Source organism: Equus caballus, chromosome 1 (assembly GCF_041296265.1).
Source record: "Equus caballus isolate H_3958 breed thoroughbred chromosome 1, TB-T2T, whole genome shotgun sequence".
In the NCBI taxonomy this organism is placed as follows: Eukaryota; Metazoa; Chordata; class Mammalia; order Perissodactyla; family Equidae; genus Equus; species Equus caballus.
In genome coordinates this window covers 180,322,727-180,348,947 of record NC_091684.1, presented here as the reverse complement: position 1 = coordinate 180,348,947, position 26,221 = coordinate 180,322,727, and the positions used below count along the sequence as shown (strand labels likewise).

At 33.6% G+C, this 26,221-nt stretch overlaps 1 long non-coding RNA gene and 1 pseudogene across 2 annotated transcripts in view; both read left to right on the top strand.

The window, feature by feature from the left end:
* LOC138925130 (uncharacterized) overlaps positions 1-26,004 on the top strand; it is a 258,015-nt gene extending 232,011 nt beyond the window's left edge. For both annotated transcript variants that reach the window (XR_011440919.1, XR_011440920.1), the window contains 2 exons: positions 17,521-17,644; positions 23,760-26,004. This is a non-coding gene — a long non-coding RNA (uncharacterized lncRNA). The remainder of the gene's footprint in view (positions 1-17,520; positions 17,645-23,759) is intronic.
* On the top strand, positions 7,290-7,834 carry LOC100054736 (ubiquitin-conjugating enzyme E2 E3 pseudogene; annotated as a pseudogene).
* Positions 26,005-26,221: the final 217 nt, after the last annotated feature.

Here is a 26,221-nt window from a genome sequence, read left to right as displayed (position 1 = left end):
CGCTAAGCAAAAGGAGACATCCAATGAAAGATGTCAGTATAAAGATATTCTGGGGTTTTTTTCTTTTAAAGATTGGCACCTGAGCTAACAACTATTGCCAATGTTTTTCTTTTTTTGCTTTTTCTCCACAAATCCCCCCAGTACATAGTTGGATACTTTAGTTGTGGGTCCTTCTAATTGTGGCATGTGGGACACCACCTCAGTGTGGCCTGATGAGCGGTGCCATGTCCACACCCAGGATCCGAACCAGTGAAACCTTGGGCCACCGAAGCAGAGCGTGTGAACTTAACCACTCAGCCATGGGGCCAGCCCCTAAAGATATTCTTATTCTACTCTTCATTCTTCAACGAATATTAAAAAAAAAAAAAAAAAAACCACAATAAAAGCTAGAGAAAGAAATTCATCACCAATAGAGTCTACAAAACTTCCAGTACTCCAAGTCAAAACCTGTAAAATTTATCAATAAAACTACAGGAGCTCCCTGATAATTTCCAGAATTCTTGAAATATTGCTGTAAGAATACACAATAAAGCACTAGCAGCAGAAAATTTTAGGGAGTGAGGATTGGGTTTGTGTAAAGGTGGGGGCCTTCTATTTTTCACTTTGTATCTTTTCCTACTCTCTGAGTTTTTTTAGGTAGAGATACTTAGGTTTACTTTTTCTGTGTGTGTGTGTGAGAAAGATTGTCCCTGAGCTAGCATCTCCACCAATCTTCCTCTGTTTTGTATATGGGATACTGCCACAGCGTGGCTTAATGAGTGACGTGTAGATCTGCACCCAGGATCCAACCCACAAACCCTGTGCCACTGAAGCAGAGTGCGCACACTTCACCACCACACCACCAGGCAAGCCACTACATTTTTAAAACAATTTCTGAAGGATAAAATTGATGAAAGTAAATCTGTGCTGAATATACAGAAAATGTTATCAAGGAGACGTATATCTTTAGAGTTATAAGTCTGAGTACATGCACAAATTAAAAGATTTCCTTGAGGGGAAGGTAAAGGGATAGCCAGTATAAAATGCATTCTACTCCTAGATTCTGCAATCCTATTTTTAAAAACTGTTCCATGAAACTTGAACTTTTAATTTGATTGGAAGATTTAGATTCACATGACTCTGTGGAAATGCCTGGCAGCTAATCAGAAATAATGTGTACTTGTTAATAAATGTCTGGTCCTCCCATAAACAATAAGCATATGTACATGTACAAAACTGTAGGACTACAGTGAGCAAAGCTGAGATTCTAATTATATCCTCTTCTTAGCCTCTAGAGTTTAGGTTTATAGCCTATGAGTAGCACCTTAACAGACAGATTTCAATGGAAAAAAAAAATATGAATGAGTGGGGAGATATTTTCCCGAAATTCCAAGGCTCAGGTAGATTTCAGTTGAAGAATATATTTTGTCTTATGCTAAATTTACTACTTTGGAAATATTATCCTGAATGTAAAGCCATATTTTAAAGGGAAATTTTCTCTTAATGCCATTTACAAGAAATGACCAGGAGCTTTACAGAAGTAATTCCACTGGCCTTTCTTGTTTAAGAAATCTACATTCTACCCAAAGCATCTGTAGGCTACAGAATATTATCAGACAACTAATACATCCCAATCAGACTGAATTTATTTATAGACAACGTTCTTTTTGCAATGTTAGATGCCTCATTAACTTGATTCAGCTTGTGCATAGCAAAAATATTCCCTCCCTCTTCAGATTTTGATAGAGTGAATTATAATTTCTTGTCTCACTCATTATAAACCTTTAGTTTGGAGGACATTTCAGAAATGTGTAGTGCCACTTATGTGAATCCTGTATTACTTGCCCTGGATTAATTATGTGCTTTATTTATTTTTCTTTGGGAGGGATATGAGGTGGTATAGCGACCATTCTCACTTTTTACTTTACATGGAAAACAAGTTAAAATTTAATTTTTCTATAAACCTTTTCCTAAGAAAAAGGAAATGTGAATTTGTGTTTTAATAAATTTCATTATACACATTATTGTCATGTTAGTGGAATGTGAGTGGGATAGCTTGGGTTTTCAAACTGCTAGAGCCTTAATAATTCCACTTACTCTGTACATATGTTCATCTGAGAAGAAAACTAGGGAGATACTGTGAAAAACCAGCACATGTAACTTCCATATTATGTTACACGTCTTCAAATTTTGAAATTTCCTTTTGAATATCACTATGCAACTTTGGATTGTATGCTCTTTTAATTTGGCTTGCACTTCTATAAGCGTGGGGAAAAAAGGATTTTTCTTTCCAAATCTTCCACTACAACTGTTTCAGATTCACCACTTTTTAAACCAGATTTAACAGGTTAAATTGAGCTCAGGAAAAAAGATGATAATTAAAAAGCTAATTTCTATTTCTCTTAAATTCCACATTCCATGCTTTCAATGAATTTTCATACAAATAAGTAAGAATATTTAATGTTTGACATAAAATGGCCACAAATTATACTGGGAAATATTTCCACATTTTGTTTTAAATAAAATGGTAATTCTGTGAAGAAGAAAGAAATAATTTTTCTTAAATTACACCCTGCAATGTTTTAAATATACTTTATATAATTTTATTAACCTGTTCTGTATACGAGAATATAACAAATATAAAATATCCAATATATATTGTTTTCATTGTCTGCCAGATGATAGAGAACATACTTATTATTTTGTGGCTCTGATCCTATCACAATCATTTTAATCAAAGTTGATCATAGAATCAACAAAAGGTGGTTTCATGGCTGAGTCCACACTTGAAAATGCATAGCAGAAATGTGAACACCTTAATCAAGTTTCATAACTTCTGTTTTTAGTCAAGGAAAAATGTCGAAACTCTTTCCACTCTGCAAAGTAGACTTTTTTTTATCCTTTATTTCGTGTACTCTACGCAAGGTTCTGTTCAGAAGAAAGAATTAAAAGGAAATCTCTAAACACAAAATCCCCTATGTGATTGGAAAAAAATTGCACACACAAAAAATGTTTTAAAGGCACTTTTACCCAATGTTTTGTGATCAAAGACCACAACATTAACTAGAAAGTGTTTTCCCCTTCTAGACCATAGAGTCCTGGATCCATACTGCTTGATAAAAATTCTGATTCTCAAAAAGACTGGGAGTTTATGTGAAACAGTATGACTTACGTTCGTCAAATGGAGTATTTTTCTTTGTGATGGGAATAGAAATGGAGAATGGAAAGAGTTTAAAATTAAAATGGAGGTCCTGAACTTGTAAAATCAGTCCACTGTGCCAAATGTATGCCGAATGGTATGGAGCGTGGTTTAAGCATACGTAACTGGCCTGTTGATGAGCTGTGTTTTTCAGATTGTGTAAATGAAAAGTTACTTGTAGCTCAATTTTTTGGTCCTAAAAAAATTCTGAGTTTACCTGATGATCAGGCTTTGAGACTTCAGGGTACATATGGTAAGCCCAAACTAGCGACCATCCTCTGTTCTAATCACAGTTAAAGTCAGCTGTGGGAGGCTGCCGCCCTTGAATGGTTTATAATCAGCTTGAGACATGAAACTGACTCATTTCTGGAAATGTGGGGGCTGTTCTTTCACTCTTTTCAGTACATGAATGCCACCATAAAATAAGATTAAATGCTCTGGGGTTTCCCCCGCTGCTTCCCTTCCCTATTTGTTAACTTTTCATGGTATGTGGGCTCATACTGTATTTATGTTTTCTCAGCTTCAAATTATCTCACTCACAATTTTGCATTGGACAGCCTGCTTTGCCATACTTCTAAAATAGGACATATTTTCCTGTTATGCTAAATTTTTATCACATTATTTTAAAGCGATAAACACCTTAAATATAAATAGATGTAATACTTAGACTCATTGAAGTTCTCATGTCTTTCTTGGTGCCCCACTCCATTCAATGTCATCTCTTGGGTGAAGACTATTTGTGAGCTTTTTTCACACTGTCTAAAGGTAGCTGTAAACTTGTCCTCTAAAATACTATTATTAGGGAGTCACACTGCAATTATAGACTTTCTTCCTGAAGCTTCTAAACTTCAAGCTATAGTGTTTTATTTCCTTCTTTTAAAAGTGTCTTGGTCTCCTAAATTATGGACATATATCTTCCAGGATCTTATAGATATTTACCTGACGTAAGTTACTGTTCTCTCAAATTTTTAAAAATCTTACTCAAGTTTTAAAGGAGGAAAGGGATTCATAGACTCAATCAACTCTCAAATGGGTTAGAAAAATAAATCATGTATATATAGAGAGAGAGAGATAACAGAGGTAATAGAGCAAATATGGTAAAATGTTAAAAATTTAAAAATCAGTAAATCTGGGAAAAGAATATCTAAGAGTTTTCTGTATGTACTATTCCTGCAACATTTTGTAAGTTTGAAGTTACTTCAAAATTTTAAAAATGTTGATTTATGCTTATTAAGCCATGCTATGGTGGTGCCCCACATACAAAACAGAAGAAGATTGGCAAACAAGTTAGCACTGCAACAATCTTCCTCAAGTAAAAAGAGAAAGATTGGCATCAGATGTTAGCTAAGGGCCAATCTTCCTCACCAAAAAAAAAAAAGTTGGTTTAAGTATGTCATTTACAAGTATGTAGCAAATAATATAAGAATTAATGTGGCAAATAATATAGTTATAATAATATAAAACTAAAAAATATAACATTAAGACAATAACTGGGATATAGAGTACTCACACTAAATTTCTTCTCATTTGTATCAAGGATTAATAAATTATTGTATAAAGTTTTATATCAAGGCATAGAGGGATACAATTCTGGTGAATCTGAGATGATGAAGATCAGAACGAAATATTCAAAATTGATGGAAGGGGGTGTTATGGAGAAAGGTAGGAAAGAGACAAATAAATAAGACATTGGCAATACACATGCACGCGCCTACTTAAATGGAGAGGGTTTAACCATTTGGTGCCTTCCAATCCACTAGTAGTCACTATTGAGCTGTAGATGCAGATAATGGTAAATGATGGATGACAAGTAAGTAACAAGCAACGAGAAGTTATAAAGCAGCCACAGGAGAAGAACAGAAGGGACAGGACAGATACAAAGCACCAGAGATTTTTTGAAAGAAAACATGCAGCAACTAACTGTCAGCTTAGCCTGTTTCACATTCCCCTTACCCTTGATGAGAGTTGATTTGGACTGAGCCAGACCTGCAGACTAGAAGGTTCCCTGGAAATAAATGCTGGAAAACTCAGACTGTTGGTAGGATGCAGGATCCAGTAGGTTTTTCAGTACGGGTTTGTCTAAATAAACTTTTTATTTTGGAATAGTTTTAGATTACTGAAAAGTTTCAGAGGTAGAACAGAGAATTCCCATATACCACACACTGTGTCTCCTATTATAAACATCTTAATTAGTAGAGTATATTTGTCACAATTAATGAACAAATATTGATACACTATTATTAACTAAAGTCCACATTTCATTCAGATTTCCTTAATGTTTATCAAATGGTCTTCTCTGCCTCACAATTCCATCCAAGATGTATTAATCTAGTTGTCAGGTCTTCTTAGGCTCCTCTGGCTGTGACAGCTACTCAGACTTTCCTTGTTTTTGGTGATTCTGACAGATTGAAGAAGTACTGGTCAGGTATTTTGTTCAACATCCCTCTTCTTGGATTTGCCTGATGGTTTTCTCGTGATTATGCTGAGGTTATGTGTTTTGAAGAGGAAGACCACAGAGCTAAAGAGCCATTCTCAGCACATCTGATCAAGAATACATATTATCAACATGACTTGTTGTTGTTGATATTAATCTTGATCACCTGACTCAGGTAATGTTTGTCAGGTTTCTCTGCTGTAAAGTTTCTCTTTTTTCTCCCTTTCCATATTATACCCCTTGGAAGGAAGGCACTATGCATAGCCCACACTTAAGAAGTGAGGAGTCATGCTCCGTCTCTTTGAGGGTAGAGTATCTACATAAATTATTTGGAATTCTACTACACAGGAGATGTGTCTTTTCTCTCCCATTTGTTTATTTACTCAAACATTTATTTATATCAGTATGGACTCATGGATATGTATCTTATACTTTGGGTTATAATTCAATACTACTTTATTTTGTTGCTCAAACCATTCCAGCTTTGGCCATTGGGAGCTCTTTCAGTTGGCTTCTGTGTCCCCGTGAAATATTTCCATCATTGTGCATGTGTGTGTCTGTGTGTGCGCTTTGAGCACTTCCTTACTTTCTGACACTACAAGTTCTCCTGGCTCGTCTTGTATATTCCCTGCTATAGCCCTAGAATCAGTCATTTCTCCAAGAGGTCCTAGTTCCTTTAATTGGAGAATGGTTCTAGAAACCGAGATCTGGGTGCTAAGTATGCTTGTTGCTACTAGGTGTCCTTGCTTCTAGGCCCTTTTGTCTAACAGAATAAGGAAATATATAGGTGTATGTTAACCTCTGTATATACAGGTCTATAAATATTCCTATATGTATTTATCTGAATCTATGTTAAGCTAAAATTGAGTTTGTGCTGATGTCTCCAACTCTATTCTGCTCATTACCAAATGAATCATCCTAGCTTTTCTTGTTTGTCTGTATCCTCCAGCTCCAACAGTGAGAAACTTGGCTCCCACCATCTGTCATCCATCTACTTAACTGTTTAGTTCTAGTGTATCTACATAGTGGCTTCAGAATTGTTAACCCATATCCCCATGGGAAACAAATATTAACTAAAGTCCACTGCTTATGTGTAGTTCCTTTGCCTTTAGTCTTACAGACTCTACTCATTTCCAAACTTACTTAGGCCAGAACTTTTCTCCCCATCCCTTCAGTGAGGTTGTTTTGTACACATCATACAATTAGATTATTTTCTCACAGTATGCATTCCATTCTGGGATCTCCCAATCTTCTAAATGATTTTTTTATTTGCATACATTGAAGCTTACTCCTGTGCTATAAAGTTCTATGGGTTTTGACAATGGCAGAGTGTCGTGTATCCATCACTCCAGTATCATATGTTAAACTTATCTCCATAAACCCTTCTCTTTTGACCCAAACCAACTTGGCCCCAAACACCATCAACAGCCTTACCCTTAAAAAAAATCTACCCTTAAAAAAAATTCTAAGGGGCACAGTCCTCTCCAACTTTCAGTGTTCCACACTCCCCAGCCCAATCCTCCTTGACTTCTTTATTCCCCCACTTCCTCACCTCCCACCCCCAGCTATCTGTATTTCCTTAAGTAAGAGTTTTTTCCCTCTCCCTCCCCTGCACTGTAAGAGTGCATGAGCAGGCCAGGTGAGCAGTCAAATTTTCCAAGAAACTACTTCACCATGATGTCCAGTGATAGGCAAAGATCTGACCACAGACACCCAGCTGCTCCAGAGCCTGAAGAACAAGAAGAAAGAAAACCTGCCACTCAGCAGAAGAAAAACATAAAACTCTCTAGCAAGACCACTGCTAAATTATCCACTAGTACGAAAAGAATTCAGAAGGAGCTAGGTGAAATCTCCCTTGATCCTCTTGCTAACCGCAGTGCTGGGCCTAAAGGAGATAACATTTATAAATGGAGATTGACTATACTTGGTGCATCAGGTTCTGTGTAGGAAGGTGGTGTTTTTTTTCTGGATACCACCATTTTCATCTGATTATCCATTTAAGCCACCAAAGGTTACTTTTCACACCAGAATCTATCACTGCAACAACAGTCTAGGACTCATCTGTCTGGACATGCTTGAAGGCAACTGGAGCCCGCCTTAGACTATTTCAAAGATTTTGCTGTTGATTGGTTCCCTTTTGACAGACTTCAACCTGCAGATCCTCTGGTTGAAGCAGAGTTGCTCAGTATTTGACCAACAGAGCAGAACATGACAAGAGATAGGAAACACAATTCACATGATTTGTGTGCAGTGTGAAGGAGCAGAGGCATCTTTTCACTGTACTACAAATCTTTATAGCCTTTACAATATGAACTTCTGTGTGTGTGTTATACTGATTCTACTCTCGCTTTCATTCTTTGGAGACTGGGAGACTCTCCAAAAGGGTAAGTGCTATCAAGAGTAGAATGTTGTAGCTGTAGATTAGTTACATTTAAAATGGCTACTTGCAAGTCTTGCGTCTTTGGGATATTGAAACGTGTTTTGTGGTATACTAAGGATACTGGTCCTGAAGTCTACCAAATATTATAGTGCACTTTAGCTTAATTCATATTTGTATGATGTTGTAAAAGTAGCCATAATGGCTAGGAATTAGGTCATTTGTAGAAAACCCATATCTCTGAGTGTGTGGTTCATGCTGTTGTGAAAAATGTTTTACCTGTTACTTTTGTCAATTTTGAGAGGATTTTCTTTACCTTTTATATCTCAGAGAGCACCTGATACGTCATCTCAGACACTATAAATATACTCCTAAAGGCAAAAAAAAGAAATCTAAGAGTTTTTACAGAAATTTTATGAAATACAGGATCTGAAAAACTATACTGTAATTGCTTCTTTACATATTTATAACGTCATGAGAGCTTACCTATCTGAACATGAATACCCATACTTAGCACATATCTGTCACATAGTAGGAACCCAGTGACCATTTCTGAACAAAGATATGAATCCCAGTTTATCTTAATTAGAATAACCCATGCATAGTTAGCATTCTGAAATTTTTCTGATTTTTGGTTTAATTGGAAAGTGTGGAAAGGTAACTAAAAGCTTGAGATTGAATATCTATTCTGTAGACATATATACAACATGTTCACTTACTAACTAGCTCTATAGAGTCCTACTAACTCAGAGGGGATTCTGCATACACATAATGAATATTTCATTATGTCTTTGTCTATACGTTGAAAATGTGAGCAATATTTAATAGCTTAGATTTCCTCTTTTAAAATACTGCAGGAAATTTTAAATAAGAAAATTATGTATTTTTACATCCAAAGCAAAAAATGTTCATAAATTTTTATTTTCTACAATTTGAAATATGTTGTACCTATAGGCAAACAAGGTCAAGCTTATAATTTTCGTAAATGTAATTTTGCAAATTTCATAAAAGCTAAAACTCCTTTTACTTAAGTAATGAACAGGTGATGGTGACATGCATAATGCAATTTTCACAAATGAAGGTAAATGTAAGTTCATATTTCTGTATTCAAGAAAAATATGAACTAACTCAATAAAGATGAGCAATATTAACCTTAAGGAGTTAATCGTCAGAGTGAATGAGGGAAAATAGTATAATTAGCAATATATGAAGGTAGTCATTAAGGTGAACCAAGGCACATAATATAGTTTGCAATGTATACAAAAATAATGTAAACAAAAGCCAAAGTTCCCATAGCAACACAAACTTTTCTCCAATGTACACATACTTTATTTTGGATTACCAGCTAGAGTTCTAAGTTTATAGCTTCTTATGCATGTATGTAATAAGGATATGTCAACATGGTTCTGAGAACAATAAGATTTATATATTCAGATTCAGATGTGTTTAAATTTGAAAGCTTCACACTTAATTTTCTATACAGTTAACATCCCCTAAAATTATGCTAGCATTTCAAGTCAATGCCATAAAATTGCACTGATCTCATTTGTGGCAATGTTTGTAAGAACCTTTATTGCTTAATCGTTTATGTTTTAGGATACATATGTGATGTGTGAAATTCAATTTTTAAAACTTTGATGATTAAATCTAGTGGCATTAAAATATGAGGTTATGTAAATATTAGGAAAGCTAATAGCCAACCCTAATTTATTTCGCATAAGCAATAAAATAGTAAATACCATAAAATGATATTCTTTAGTCAATGAAACATGGACAATTGTATTAAGTTATTCTTTCTACGGGAAAAATTTTTTTCTTCCACAATTCTAGCTCAAATAATCCACCCTATTACAGTTATATCTTTAATTTGTTTTTCTACTTTATAAAATAAAGCAGGGCTGTTTAAACACTTACACTTACAAAGTGCAGTACAATCATTTGTATACTAATCCTCATAAAATTCTGTGAAAGTGCCAAATGGGTGATGACTTTAATTACTTGAAAATTTTACATATCAAATGAGAGGAAGGCCAACACCCAAGGTCACACAACAATAATAAGTTGGCACTACAGTAGTTAGCACACCAACTTTAAATCCTACATTATTTGTATAGACAGAAAAAAAACAGGGGAAAATTTGTATTTTATTTCATATTCACATATTTTATTTATCTATATATGAATCCTTATTCATTTTTATTAAGAATTGATAATTAAATGCTTAGCACATTGTAAGAATCCTAGTGGCTCGTTATTTCAAAGAGAAATTGAACTTTTTGAGCTTTAAATTATTGACAGGTTTTGCTGATTGTAAAATGGAAAGAGTTTAAACGAGGCTTTAGTTTTAGTAATCTAGCCATCTTCAAATCCAATACACTCAAATATTTATGCCTTTTAAATTATATTATGATAACAACAAAAGGATTAATCTTTAAGTGACGATTAAAGTCTCAAAATTAAATCATTTTGGAATTCAAACTCTCAATGGTAAATAACTGAGCATCTGACATATGAGGGATAATACTACTTTCTTATAATTTGAATAAACAAAATAAAAATATAAAAATCTCACCAAACTTTCCAGAAAACATAGATTTGGATTCTTCTATTAGTTAAAATGTATTTACTTGATAAATACATGTTTGAGAAGTCAGAGAAGCTGAAAAATAGGGATAAGCGTTAAAATTCTTCAATTAAAAATGAAACAAAATAGAGATAAGAAGGAACATAGATGACATCAATATCTTAGCATTCTTTAGCACCTAGCAATGTTCTCACTGTGGTATGAATATAAATGGTTTCATTCACGTTGCTATTAGAGTGAAAATATATGTGTCAGGACATAAATTTTAAAACAAGGACGTCCGATTTCAGAGAGGAAAAACTCATCCCTTTTGAAGATACTGATAAATATTCAAGTTTTCCTCCATGAAGGTAATATTTTTTGTCTAAGTCAACATACTTTACCATTTTTAAACTTTTCTCATCATATTTTTGACAGCAGGTTTTCCAATTTTGACAGCTCTTTAAAAGTAATTTTAACAGCCGAGTGATTTCTCTTCTAAGCAAAGTCAGATTATGTGAAATGTCAATGTAAAAACCATACACTCTGACGCATAATCATTTTTAGTTGAATTTACTTATTAATTTTGCTTGCTATTACTAATAAAACATAAGTGCTTAGCTAATTGTATTGCTTTTTGAAATGTTGTAAAGGTATTAAACCTGTATCCTTTTCACTACAAAATGTCTCACTTTATTACAATTAGTTACTCTTCCAAAAATGGAGAGGAGGAGAAGCAGTGCTAGGTAGATAAAAGGCAATTGAGAAACTGGGCAAAGCGGCTACTGTAAAGTGAAAATACAAGCCTGTATTGATTAAACCAGGATGGAAGGATATCTGAATCCTGTTGGGGGACGTCTTACAAAATAAATGCTTGTCCCTTCTCCCCTTACCACATAACCCTACATTTCCAACTCCTATCTCTGAGATTCTGACATCCTCCCAAGGCAAGAGGATAGAGAATATCTTTTCACCTGCCCAACCTCCCACCTAAATTGAAAACCTCTGGAAACAATTTAAGTAAAAACTGACAATTTTCTTGACTGAATTAATCCAGTTATTTTCTTCGTCCTTTATTTCATAATCAAAGTGTTGCAGGAGATGAAGTAATTATCTGGTAAATATAAATAAATGAGTTGTCAGTTCAAAAATTACCTTCTCTTTACAGTATTTGTTCTAGTCTCCTGTTTCTTGATCATTTTTCTTTGGTGGTTGAAGAGTTCTTTCTCCATAGGATGACTTTGTCATAATTTTAAAGAAAAAAGTTTTATAGAAGAGGATTTCATTCTAGTCAATGACTCATCACTATGTGTTAACTACCATCTGACTTCCGTTTTAAGTGGAATTAAAATGTCATCCAATGTGTATCAAAGGAAATTTCAATAAAATTAGGAAAATTCAGAAAAATCAGATTACTTTTATTGGATAAATTCCTTGAGGAATATACGTTGTCTAGACCATTAAATGGATTCTAAACTATCCTCCATTCCTCATCATTGTAGAAATGTTCCACTTCATGTTGAATGAAAAAATTTGCCTTAGAGAAATTAGGAGCATGATTTACATTTTACAGTATAAACAAGTAAACAAAATAACAGTCAAAATCACAATTAAGATTCAACAACTCAATTGCATCACTCAATATAAAGTGGAAAACGGAGGAGAAATAACTTCAAAATTCTGAAAGAAAATGATTTCCAACCTGACTATCAATCAAGTGGGAGAGTAGAATATAGTCTTTTTAGGTAATATCTAAAAAAGTTTACCTTCTACGCAGCCTTTTTCAAGAAGTTATTAAAAGATGTACTCCACCGATGAAATGGAATTCAGCAACCTAGCAAACAGAGAATCAAACTCAAGAAAGAGACAAAGGTAATTTCCAAGAGGATCGTAACTCTTTGAGGAAAATTTCTATGCAGTAGGCCTACACTGCTGATCGTTTGGTTTAGATAAGAAGAATAGACATATCCAAGGAGATATAATAAAAGGAAAGGAAATTAATGTGTTGCCTGATGTGTTTGAATATAGAGAATCAAGTCTTACAATTTTGGTGGAAAATTGGCTCTGAAATTACAATGGTCACATAAAAAATAACAAACAAATGTTAATTAATGTAATTATGAACCAAACTCTAGGAAAAAGAAAAAGTTGTATAAGATAGCTAATGAAATCAAAGGAAAGAAACACCTATGCTATGAACAATATTTATATAGTCAAAAACATGTAACAACAGAATATTGCTTTTTAACAGCTTTATTGAGATATAATTTACATACCATAAAATTCATCCTTCCAAAGTGTAAAATTCAGTGTTTTTATTATATTCACAGAATTGTGCAGCTACCACAATTATCTACATTTTGGTGGAAACCCCACATTCATTATCAGTCACTCCCTATTCCCTTCTCCCCCAACCCCTGGCAGCCAAGAACCTACTTAGCTAACCTACTTAGATTTACCTATTTTAGATAGTTCTTATAAATGGAATTATACAATATGTAGTCTTTTGTGACAGGTTTCTTTAACTTAGCATAATGCTTTCAATAGTCTCCCATGTTGTAGCACATATCAGGACTTCATTTATTTTTATTGCCAAATAACATTATGTTCTTGTATGAGTATAGTACATTTTTTTAATCCATTCATCTGTAGATGGAAATTTGGGTTTTTTCCACCTTTTGGCTATCATAAATAATGCTACTATGAATATTTGTATACAAGTTTTTGATAGAACATATGTTTTTATTTGGGGAGAGTATATACCTAGGAGTATAACTTCTGGGTCATCTGGTAACTCTATGTTTAACATTTTGAGGAACTGCCTAACTGTTTTACAAAGTGGCTGCACCATTTTACAAGACTACCAGCAATGTATGAGAGTTCCAATTTCTCCACATCTTTGTCAGCACTTGTTATTGTCTGTCTTTTTTATTTTAGCCATCCTCATGGGTGTAAAGTGATATCTCATTGTGGTTTTGATTTGCACTTCTCTAATGATTAGTGACGTTGGGGATCTTTTCATGTGATTATTGCTCATTTGCATATCTCCTTTAAAGAAACATCTGAAATCTTTTGTCCATTCTTAAATTGGGTTGCTTTTTTTGTTGAGTTGCAAGAGTTCTTTAGATATTCCAGATACATGTTCATTATTAGATATGTGATTTACAGACATTTTCCCTCAATCTGTGGGTCAGAATATTCTTCCAACCTAAAGTTTAATTGTATTTTTAGAATAGAGCCTTGGGAAGTAATTGTGTTTACGTATGTGTGTGTGTTTGCATGGGTTTGAGGAGGGATGTTGATTCACCTGGCAATTATCTTGTACTTGAGAATAAAACAAGAGCACATTCAATTCCTACAACTGAGTAATATGCTTGTTTTCATATTATGCAAATAATATGAAGTTGACGAAAAAAATTTTTGAGTGCCCTCAGTTTCTCCACATTCTCTGTTCTATCTCCTCCACTCTCTGCCCCTTAGTCTACATATGAAATAGGGAGCTAAGATAGAGAGAAATAATACATTTCCTAAAATGCTATTATAATGACAAAAAAAACTGTCTACCAACACTGAAGAGTTAAAAGAAACAAACTTGACAAATCAGCCTTTTGCAAATTGGCTTTTGGGAAAAGGATCTTCTTCAAAATGTCCTAGAGAAATACAACTACGTCATGAAAGATATTCTCAGGCTTTTAGAATGAAACAGTAATCTAAAAAAAATTAAGATTTTTTGAAGGAAACTAACAAAAGCCTAGTTCCGTGTGATATGTTTGTTCAATGTTAACAGAATGCATTTATCAGGTGATGATTCTTGAAACCATCTTGAGACTTAAGCATTACAGTTAGTAGAAAGCAATGACGTGTATATGCGTGCCCATTTTCATTCTTAATTTCACTGTATAGAATTCCCTTCATTTAACTATGAAATACATGAAATACTTATTATGCACAGGGACAAAATGCAACAATGAACCAAGCAGACACAGCCCATTTCATTCTTTCAATAGTCTGTATTTAACTGATTAAGTCCCATCTCTGGAGGGCAGAAGTGCCTAGCAGAGTAGACCCATATTAAATGGTTGTTCTTATCTCAGCCACTGAATTGTATGATATGTATATAAAACAAAATAAGACAAAAGCCCTGCCTTTAATAAATCCAAAGTCTATTATAAGAGATTGAAACATGAAGATATTTTCACCAACGTGTGGTGTCATGATAGAGATAAGTATGGCGCTTAAGCCATACTGCAGAGATAGAAGTGGTTAAGAGAAGACTTTATCAAAAAGTGACATCTAAGCTGAGACTTCAAAGACAGAGTTTGAAAAGTTGACAAAGGAGTAAAATTATACTGGACCAAGGGAAAAGAAGGTACGAAGCTCCAGAGGGAAAAGAGATCGTCACACATTCCTTCTGATTGTAATTTTACACATTCCAAGATAGGTAATTTTAAGTTACTCTCATTTATCTATAATGAATCTTATAAATAGCCACTAACTAGCATCCTTTTTGAACTTGAAAATCTAGGATATATAAGAAGATTAAATTATTACATGCCTGATATCAGAGCCTTTGAAATTAACTAGTGCATGGCAGAGTGGACAGGATAGACCAGAAGAATCTGAGAAGAAAAATACGTTATTAATTATTATTTCTCAATTCATCAGACACCAGACAATTTGTAAATAACTACAAAAAGTTAAAATTTAATTAAATGTTTTCTTTACACAGCCCTCCTCAAATCTTTATTCATTCATTCATTCATCCATCCATTTATTCATTAAAAAGATACTTACCAACTTATCTTAGGCCATGTTATGAGCACTGGAGATTTATCACAGACAAAATAAGAAAAAGACAAAATCCTTGACTTCATGGAGCTTGCGTTATAGTGGGAAAGACAAGCAATAAACAAAATAGATAAGTGAAATATGTAATACGTAAATTAAATGGCAAGGAGAAAAATAAAGCAGGGAAGAGTCATAGGAAGCATGGGCGAAAGGTTGAAATGTTTGATCGTTGTAGTGTGGGAAGGACTCATTAAAATCCGTGTAAAGGAAGTGAGGAGTGAGCCATGTGTATATGTGTGTGACTGGGGGAGGGGAAGTTTTCCTAGCACAGGAAATAGGAAATGCAAAGGTCCAGTGACAGGAGCAGTTTTGGTATCTTTGAGAAACAGTTAGGAGGCTAGAGTGGCCAGTCAGAGTGATGGAGGAAGAGAGTAAAATGGATATGAAGTCAGAGGGTAAAGAAGAGCACAGGTCATGTAAGGTCTTGTATATCTTTGTAAGGATTTTGGCTTGTAGCCTGACTAAAATTAAAAAATAGTAGGAGATTGAACAGAAAAATGAGATTACTTAAGTTAGATTTGAACATTTCTTTAATACTGATTGAATAAAAACTAAAGAGAGACAAGGGCAGAAGCAGAAACTGTTGTAATAATCCAGGTGAGATATGTTGAGTGGCTTGGACCTAAGTTGTGGCGGTAAGTGTGACAAGAAGTGGATGAATTTTGTACAATCTGAAAATAGTACCAAAATAAATTGCTGACAAATTAGATGTTGCATGTGAAAGAAACGTAACAGACAAAGACAGTTCCAAGTAATTTTGGGTTGTGTGATTGAAAGTATGGGATAGACTTTACCTGAACAGGAAAAGACTGGGTGAAGAGCAGGTTGTGGGAGAAACCAGGTTACTTTTGGACATGTTGAACTTAGGATGTGTATTTGCCATGCAAGTGGAGATATCTTGTGGGTGGCTGTAAGCAATGAAATTCACAAAAGAAATCTGAACTGATCACTTATATTTAAATGTTTATTTTTATATAATAGGTTTATATATATTTACATATTACATTTTACATATAAATATGTTTATATACTATATATGGGTCTATTTTTATATTATTATTATATGAAATATATACTTATATACTAGCATATCTATGGCAATTAAAGCCTTGAGAGTGGATGAGTTCATCAAAGTAATTATTAAGAATAGAAAAGAGAATCGATGTGAGTACTGAGCCTAGGGGCACTGCAACATTTAGAAGTCAGGGAAATTGGGAGAAAACAACAAAAAATCTGAGATGGAACATCCAGAGGTAGGAAAACAAAACAATCATAAAACATAACAACGTTGTAAGTTTGTTGTCCTGGAAGGCAAATAAAGAAAGTGTTTTAAGAAGGAGATAGTGACTAATTTTGTCAAATGTTAGTGAGAGTTCAAGGAAGATGAGGCCTGAGAATTGACAATTGGATTTGGCAACATGAAGTTCATAGATAACCTTGATAAAAGCAGTTTCAATGGAGTTCTTGTGCTAAAAATCTGTGTGGAGTGGATTAAAGAATTGGGAGAAAAAAATTGGAAACCACATGTAGAAACTTCTTTTTCAAGGAGATTTGCTTTAAAAGGAATGAGAGAAGAAGAAAAATTGGAAAGGGAATGAGCTGGAAAGGAAAGTGGAGACAAAGGTGAATTTTTCAGAAATGTAAGAAATAGCACATGTATGTGCTGAAGTGGACCATACAGTATGGAGGGAAACATAGGTGGTGCAGGAAAGAGAAGGAGCAATTGCTAGACTCACATTGTAGAGTAGGTGGGAGAGGGATAGGATCTAGTACACAAGTAGGGGATAGCTTTTTCTAGGAGTATGGTAATAAAAGTTCAAGTAAATTTGCTCAAAAGTATAGTTAAGTCAATAGATGTAGAGGTAAGAGCTTATGGGAAGTCCCTTCTGTTTGCTTTAGTTTTCTCAGTGGAGTAGAAGTCATGATCAATGGCTTAGGATGAGGATGAGGAAGGAAGTGTTGGAGATGTGAGGAGAAATATCTAAAATAATCATCAAAGTCTTATGAGTGAACTAGGAAAATGTAGTATGATTGCTAGACAGTATTAAGGAGTTGCTTGAGAAAAGTGACCCAAAATTAAAGGAGAATCAGTCAGCTTTGTTTTGTATTTTTTTCTCCAGCCACATTCAACTGCAAGTGGGCAAATGTTGAGTCGGTTAAGGGTTTGATTCAACAAAGGTGGTGCTTTATCCAACTGAGCATAATTAAGCAAGAGTGGAACCAAGGAGTGGATGGCGTTTGCAGGTAAGTGATTACCACTGATATAAGGTCTTTAGACGGTTATACCAGTTTAAAGCCAAGACATATTTTAAGTTTCTTTGGATTTTATCAATTGCTAAGTTTTACGGTATTCCTTGAGAGCATAGAAAAAACGCAAAGTTTTATGTGAACCTTTTCATCTTATGGTTCTAGAAAATTTATTTTTATTCTTTGCTAGTCTTTAAACTCTATTGCTTGAAAACCAGAGTCCTTTATTATCAACATAAATTTTAGGATGTGGGCTGCTCTAGAGTATCAAAAAGTTAAAAAACTAAAACAAAACCTTAAAATTGAACAACCAGTACTGTTAAATTATCCCCGAGTGCACATTATTTAGTTCCTCGTTAACTTAATTGTTTTCTGGTAAAAGTGAAGTGTGCAATATGCAAATTAAATAATATTATGTGTCAGAGTTTGAAAGAAATATTCATTTAACATGGGAAGAGGTTTTTTTTTTCCCAGGAAATCTTGTTCATTTATTTTGTGAGAATTTTTATTTGTCGCTATTTGTTCAAAACATAATACAATTGTGAGACCCAGTGCCTGCTGGCAAAGTTGGAATAGCTGTCAGCAGGAAATGGCAAACTAATAATAAGTGCTGGTAAAATATTTATATTATAGTTTACTGGGAAGCTGAATGTAGTTTTGTATTTCATTAATGCTTGAGGCAGTACATAGTAACATAGTTGTGCTCCAAAATAAGTGGATAGAATCCTAAATACAATAGTAACTTATCTTTCAACTATCTGCTGGGGGAAGAAAGAATTCATAATAACAAAGCCTTTTACAAGTTGAAACTTAAGAAATTCTAAAGGAGGTTCGTAGGGCAGTAATTAGTAATATCTCACATTCAGTGTTACTGGACACTAGGCTGCTGGATCAACCACTTCTGTATGAAGCCTGGTAATTCAGCTCTGGTTCATAATTTTCAATAACAGAGCTATTCAAGAGGGAGGGGTGGTCCTAAACCACCAGAGGACTGAGAAGCATGGGGATGTTCAAGTACAACGGTGTGTTTATGTACTCCCCAAAGTGTATCAAAGCTCAGATCCAGGGAAATAAAAGAAAAGTCAAACAAAACAAGCATTAGACTGCGTAAAATAAGGTATGGACAAGGCAAACAGGTGAGGCATTGTTTAGGTGGCTAAGGCAGATCGATATCTATTCTTGCAAGCCAGGAACCCTGCCTGCTTTCCTCCGGCGCTCTGCGGATCATCTTACGGCTTGCAGACAGACTGTCGCCTAAACCCAACTGACAGACAACCTATTTCACCCCTGTAAAAATCATACCCATCTTCTTTCTTTGCGGTTCACTGAGAGGAGAAAAGAAAATAACTGCCAAAATAAAATAATGCCAGATTGGTTTTACCACACTTTAACATCCCTGTGACATCCCTTTTAACATCATTATAAAAGACTGGTTCCTAATTTCTCCTTCATGTATAATTTTAATCTATGCAATAAAATGCAAGTATATTGTGAGCATAACAATGTGTGTAGATGTGTGTGTGTATGGAGAGGTGACTAAACTTATCCAAATAGTAAACATATCTAAAGTGTCTTGCAGGTAATAGTCATTCAATAAATATTAGCTAACATCAATATTCCTATCACAATAATTTTTAAAACCTAATAGAGGGATGTACAGAGAGTCAATTAGAAACTGAGGAAATATACATTTAAATTTACTGTGTAATTGATAGAATAGAGAGGCAATATTTCAGTAATCTTGAAAATATATTTAACAAGCTTATGACAGCTGAACTTTGTGTAAATAACTGAAAATTAGATTGTTTATGTTTTGTGACATAGTACCATCAATTTGCCTTGTTCTGATAAACTACAAGTTCATGCATAACTCTTACTAATCTTTTAGTTTTCCCATATAATGTTTTAATTCTGATGGAAAAATCAAAACCAGAAAGGTTTTCTTAAAAACAAGCATTATACTTTAGTTATATCAAAAATAACCAAAATATAAACCTGTCTTTTAGTTCCAGAGAACTTTAGAAAATTATCCAAACTTCCTTGCAAATTGAGCATTATAGAAAATTTTTACCTTATATATATAATTTTTATTGGTTTTTTTTTCACTTTATAAGTTTAAAAAGTTAGGAGAATTTCTTTTACCACAGCAAAACAATGGTAATTGCTATAACAACAAAAGTTCTGTGTAAGGGAGAAATTACAAGTAATTTCTTGTAGCCTGTTAAATTAAGTAGCCTGTTAAGGCTACTTAACAAAATATAAACTATAAAAAATGTACACAATCCTCCTAATTCTGCATTGGCAAATGGGAGACATTTCGTATGTTTTACTCTTGAGATATCATTTGCTGAGACTTATAATTTTTATACGCATACTTGTAGGTTTCATTTTGTCCAGATTTTCATATAAGAATCCATCCTGCTATTTTTTTACCCTCTGAGTTGACCAATAAAAGGAATGACAATTTTAATATAATATTTAAAATACTAAACATCACGACAAATACTTATTTTAGTGGTTGTAGAGATTTTGTCTTAATCTTGAAAGTGGAAAAGGTCATATTTTGTAGCCTGATGCATATCATCTCTGACTACGTAACAAGATGATGTCTTTTCATCACTGCTAGAGTTTTCTGCTCAGCTCTTTATGGTGGAAGAAATGTAATTTACTTGTCAGATTGAAATGTTTGATATAAATCCTTATCCTATCTTTTGAACTAGCATTTCTGAAATACTATATTGTAAACAAATGGCATGTTTAATTAAACAACTACTTTACTACTAACTGAACAAGAAAGTATGATTATATTAGTTTACTAACAAGCCATGTGACTGAATTTAAAATGTTTTCAATTCAGCTAGAAAGTACAATTATACTAATTTAAAGTCAAGACATGTGATTGGAATGTAAATAAAACATTTTAGGTTGTAAATAAAACATTTTAGGTTCCTGTCTTCAGGACACCAAAATAGTTTTATTTTAAGTGTTAAAACTAATATTATTTAGGAAATATTAGTTTACATTCAAATTTATTCTTTAATTCACTAATCTACATACAAAGCTAAATTTAATAGTCAATTAACAATTTATGATGATGCTATTTTAAACATAAACAATTGTGATTTTCCAAAGAATTCATTTTACTTTTATACGTGACTGATTTTTCACAGCTACAGGTTAGCAATTCTGAAACATATTTATTCTAATAAGAATGAGAATACGGTGAGGTAAATTTAGCTGAATAATTAGGCACACTATAATGTACATAATTATATGCGTACATATGTGTGTGTTTCTGTGTGTATATATATATAAATATATATATGTAAGTGTATAACATATATGATTGTTTGAAAGCCAAGGATTAATTTTACCTTCAAATATCAAAATATGAAATAATAGACTTGCTGTAATCATTCAAAGGCACTTGATGTTGAAGGTCAATCCATTTTTACTCATTTGTGGGAACAGAGAAAAATTAAAAATCACTGGGTTCTAACCTAATCAAACCCATAAGTTGTTTTTTAAAACATGCATTGTTAGCATCCTAATTATCTCATTTGTGTTTGTTTAGTTAGATAAACAGATGAAACATTTCTGATCCAGATGTGACAATCTCAGCGCTGTCATTTACCTTTCAAGGATCATAGAATTTTTGCTTTTAACACGTTCCCTGGAGTACCTACATGTTTTCATTATAAACCAGTAGTTGATAAAACATGTCAGATGCTAAATTCAAAACCCACCATGGAGGAAACACGGGGGAATGTAACAACTGTTTTGGAAGAAAATGTCTTGAAGTCAACTTACATAAAATCTTAAATGGTTTGCCAATGAATTATAATTAACATTTGCGTTACAACTGCAAAAGCTAAACAATTTTTGCTTAACTGCTATAGGACTGAAATTATTTTTGTCAAATATGCGTAAAATCTTAAGCTAAATGTCTATGTTCTATAATATAAAATTTTAGTGATACAAATGTAGAATTTGCAATGCCAATTTAAGTTATGGAATGAAATAGTTTAAAGTCTAGAGCACTTAAACCCTTTTAATACTCAACACATTATATGAATTTTGATAAAGAATATGCAGCACTCAAGGTAATAATTTCTTATATGAATATTCAATAACTTGTATGTCCAAGTAGACTGAAAACTTCAAAATTTTTCTAGAGATTCACATTCACTAGAGTAAAGGAAATTGAAGTTTTAGAACACTTGTGTAAAAGTTAAAATAACTCAAATTATTTTCTCAGTAAACGTTTCCTCATCTTCATCAATAATTGTTCTAAAATATGAAGAAATTCTTTATATAACACAAACAATATAATCAATGAAAGGCTGTATGCAAAGATAGATAATGCAACACAACTGAGCTTATAATGCATGACACTTAAAGTATTTAATCATAGTTCTTATATGACTACACACAATAATTTATTTCTACTTAATAAAATAGTAAAAATGTCATTTTATACTTTTTTAAATGTATATTTGCAAATATTTTCTCTCACAGAATTGTTCAACTAAATATGCACTTTCAATCAAAGAACTAATGTATTTGCAGATGTTCATTTTTCTATATTTATTTAATAAAGGCTGAAGTTGGTTAGGCTAGTATGGAAACAAAAATTATGATGTTATTTTGAACTCTATAACCTCTTTTCATTTGCAAACAGGTAATTATACGAAAAATTGTAGAATGCACTAAAAAGCAAATGGAAAACAACAAATATTTCATGTAAGAATTATTAATTAGTGTTATAACCACTAAAAACAGAAGTATGTGCATGAATATATAATCATCTAAAGAATGTCAGTCTTCACTTCACTTAATTACTAAAATGGTCATTTAAGAATGTATCTTAATGAATATCACAAATATATCTTTTGATTAAACATGAATAACAGGGGATAGTTTGATTTCTAATGAAAATATCAAAATATAAGACCAATTACATATATACATGTTAATTATGAGAAAATAATTAAAATATTTATGCCTTCCAAAATAGTATCAATATAATTAAAAATACTCTCAGTGGAAATTAAATCATTAATATACACAGCCAATCTTTAACAGGTCACTGGTATTACTAAAGTTGAGTATTGAGGGCTAGTTGCTATCATTTGTGGTTTTTTGGGTAAAGTGTAAAAGAAGCAGGAAGTTTGAATCTATTTCCTTAGCCACGAGAAATAAATTACCATCAAGAAAACATTAAAAGTCTGACTTTGGGAGAGTGCCTGGGAATCCATGTGCTAAATCAGTTTTAATATAAGGAACTCTCTCATCAGTAAAGTGGAACTTCAGAAAAAGTCATATTTTGGAGTATCATAGCAAAGCTTGCACTGTGCGTAAAGTTTACCATCACAGCCATTCCGCATAGAACAAAAATTCTTAAATATAAGATTGTCAATCTGCTGTTTTTTGAGTATTGTAGTCACTTAGAAATAGCAGTTAACAATGAAAAAAACCTCTTAAAAGCATTGGCTTTTATACTTTATTCTAACAAAACAATTCGCTATTTACTTATTTTACAGTTAATCTCCACGCTAAATCTGAAAGTATGCTCTCAATAACAACTATAATAAAAGAATGTTGAGATAATGACACAAGATGGTAAAAGCAAGGAAAATGCTCATTTCAGGATACACAAGCTTTAAGTAGAAATGAAGTAGGATAAACGGTCCATAAAAAGTTACCCAGAGAATTCCTATAGAACCAAAACTTATCAAAAGGTGGTACAAAGCCTTCCTAGGCTCCAATCCCTGTGGACAAAGGCTTTCCAATATGAGATACACAGCTCTATAAAATTACATGCAAATAAATTTTGTAGGCAAGAGTTCCTCACCACCTTTAATTAATGAAAATTGAGAGATGGATCATAAGACTTAGTTTTGTTGGTGGAAGTGTTTGGTTAGTTGGTACGGCAGAGAATGCTATGTGTTCAGCAAATCCATTTATTTATCCTCCTAAACACACAAGAAAATTACATTTGCAAACCTCACCTGCAATTAGATTTGGCCATGTGACTGACTTCAGGACAATGGAATAAGGTATTATCTTTCAAGATCCTCAACAAACTTTCTTCCCTTTCTACGCCATGCAGGGTATTCAGTGGAGAACTTCAAGGCTCTATAAGATAGCAGAGCCACTCCTGAGTCTCTGAATGACTGAATGGAACTGAATGGGACAAAGACCCATCTCCGCTGTCTACCTGATTCACACTGGAATGTAATATAAAGGAGTAATAAATCCTGATGGTATTAAGCCACTGAGTCTCAGAAAGCGCTAGAAAGCTATTTATTCATTAATTTATATATTCCTCAAGTATTATGAATAATAAATAATTATCGGGATAAAAATAAAATTTGGTACTTCAGAGAAAGGCAAAGGAGGTAATTAGAGTGGATCTAAATCTTAACATAGGAATAGTTTTTAGAAACTATGATCGCAAGTATTCTGCAATTGCTCCCTGTCGAAGTCTTACTTCTCCAATCATATGCTGAATTCATGTCATCTTATATTATTACTATATAATATTATTATATAATATAATGTAATATTATTACTATTATTAGTCATAAATGCTTAACGCATTAGCTACCATTCATTTCTTAACATACTCTGGGCACAGTGCTAAGCACTTTATGTGACTTTCTCATTTAACTTCGAAGTGACCCTATGAGGGAGTTTTGACAATATACTCTTTTTATGGAGGAAACTGATGTCCATAAAAGTTCAGATGATCTCACACTAATAAGTGGTGAATCCAGAACTCAAAAGGTCTTTTTGACTCCATGGCCATCCTATTAATATTCAATATTACATTGAGGGCAATAGTTGGTCCCAACCAATTATCATTTGAGCAATACTAGTTTACTTCAATTATTTTCCTACCCACAAACAGAATCGTATAATTGTATGCTCATTTTCTGTGTCACAGGAAAGGCTGACAGGAAGGGCTGACCCTAGCAAATATACTATAATCCCAGATCTGCCCCTCATAGAGGAAACCTTACACTCTGACTTTATCAACATGCCAAAAATTGAAGCATCTATCAAAGGTAGATGCATAGTAATCACTAATGTTTTGACCCAGAAATCAAATTATTCTTTATGATGAATAATTTAAATGAAACAAACTTTATTGAAGTCCTGGAATATAATAATTACTCACCCAAAGGTAACTACTATTATAAATGATATGTTTGAAGTTCATGTGATTAGTATAATGACATTTTGGTCAATGACAGACTGCATATATGATGGTGGTCCCATAAGATTAGTACCATATAGCCTAGATCTGTAGTAGTCTATACCACCAAGGCTTGTATAAGTACACTCTATCATGTTCCCACAAGGATGAAATCACTTAACAATGCATCTCTCAGAAGTATCCTTGTCCTTAAGCAATCCATGACTGTATATTCTAGGAGCATAGATACTTTGGGGGGGGGGGGCAATAATAACCTGAATATTGCTTGAAAAACATGGATTCAGAATGAAGATATTTCATGGATAGGATGTTTAATAGCATCAAGTTTAAATAGCTTGATATTAATTCACAATAGAAATGGCGTTGTCATTGGGACTGAAGTCCAACGGAATTAAGTCCACTGGCTCGTCTCTGAACCATATTTGGATAGGCTTTGCCTACATTGCTTTTGACTTTCCTTTATCTGTCTTCATGGCTAAAACTCTTTCTGTGGATAGGTCAATGCTTTCCATTAGTTTATGTCAACCCTTGCTGCACAAGAATGTATCTGTTCTTTTAAGATAACTTTGCACATCCTTGTGCTGATCTACTTTGTGTTGATCTTGAAATGTAACAATCCAAAAGCAATCTCATCTTGCATCCTTTATTTTAAATTTCTTTCCAATACCTCTCTCATTACAATCTATAAGAACAAAGAACAACGACAAGAATTGAAAGAATTAATTCCAGGATAAGATCATGCTCAACAAACTATCCTGCATGATTATGAGAAATGAGGGAGGAAAAATAATAGCAGCTGTTCTCCTTTTCTTTTACTTAGGGCAGAAGCACTATATCCATGGGATTCAGTTAATCATCTTAGCCCACATCTTGATTGCTGGGGTAAAGATCTTGAGAAAAAACTCCTCCTACCAGAGGCACCATGTTTCTCTTTATGATAGTACTAAACCCCATACTAAGCTACAACTGTTGCTCTGGAAGGAGGTGTGGCCCAGAATAAATCAGAGGTGGCATACAATGTCAGGGAAAGATGGTGCTATGCTAGTTGCACCCCATCAATGAAAAACTAAGCTTATTCAAGCTTTATGCTGCCACAGTACCGTGCACTGCAAGAGCAAAGTCTAGTGCCACAGCCCTAGTGTTCCTTTTTCCAACTAGGCAAATGCTAGGAGGAGCACTTTCCCACAAACAAGTGTGTGGGAGATGGCAAATGCAATAATAAGGCTAATTAACCCACCAGGGTGCTTCAAGACTGGAATGATTCAGTCACACAGAAACAAATGATTTTTATTCCTTTATTATTATTTCTTCTTTATCTGTGGAGCCAGAGAACGGGAAGAGGACCAAGAATT